Raw genomic sequence first — 518 nt, 5'->3', positions numbered from 1 at the left:
ACAAAGGGCTGGAAATATGTACAGTTCAGTGGTACAGCATCCCTGGGTTTAACCCTCATTCCCAGAGCAACAAAAAAAGCTTGAAGCAGCTGGGCATTGTGGTAAATGCCGGTAATCCCAGCACTTGGGAGCCCAAGGTAAGCCTGAACTGCGTGAGACGCTGCCTCAAAAAGACAAAATAAAAAGGTTGAAGCAATCCAGGGTACAAATTGCAATTGCCATAGGACTCTGCTTTTAAATCTGCCGGCCTATATTGGCTGATGGAAATTCTGTTTTTCTTAGAATCATTTTTTTTCTTTCTAGGGAAGTCTCCTGTTCAGAGTGTTAAGGCAAGCGCTATATAAGATGTCAGCAGCTTAGTATGAAAAGGATCTGTTTTATGCAAATTCCTGGTTTCCAGATATAGCCAACCTTCTGGCAAAAATGTTATATAGGGGCCGGGGAGATGGCTCAGTGGAATAAGCGCTTCCCTGGCAAGTGCAAGGGCCTGAGTTCAATCCCTGGATCCGCCAAAAAAA

General features: G+C 44.4%; 1 protein-coding gene across 2 annotated transcripts in view; it reads left to right on the top strand.

Annotated features, from left to right (window-relative positions):
• The window catches only part of Rnf19b (ring finger protein 19B), a 27,072-nt gene that overhangs the window by 15,021 nt on the left and 11,533 nt on the right, over positions 1-518 (top strand). The gene's annotated exons all lie outside the window — the stretch shown is intronic.

Source organism: Octodon degus, unplaced genomic scaffold (genome assembly GCF_000260255.1).
Source record: "Octodon degus isolate 3935 unplaced genomic scaffold, OctDeg1.0 scaffold00130, whole genome shotgun sequence".
NCBI classification, from domain to species: domain Eukaryota; kingdom Metazoa; phylum Chordata; class Mammalia; order Rodentia; family Octodontidae; genus Octodon; species Octodon degus.
The sequence above is the reverse complement of the archived record's forward strand: the minus strand, read 5'-3'. Positions and strand labels throughout refer to the sequence as shown.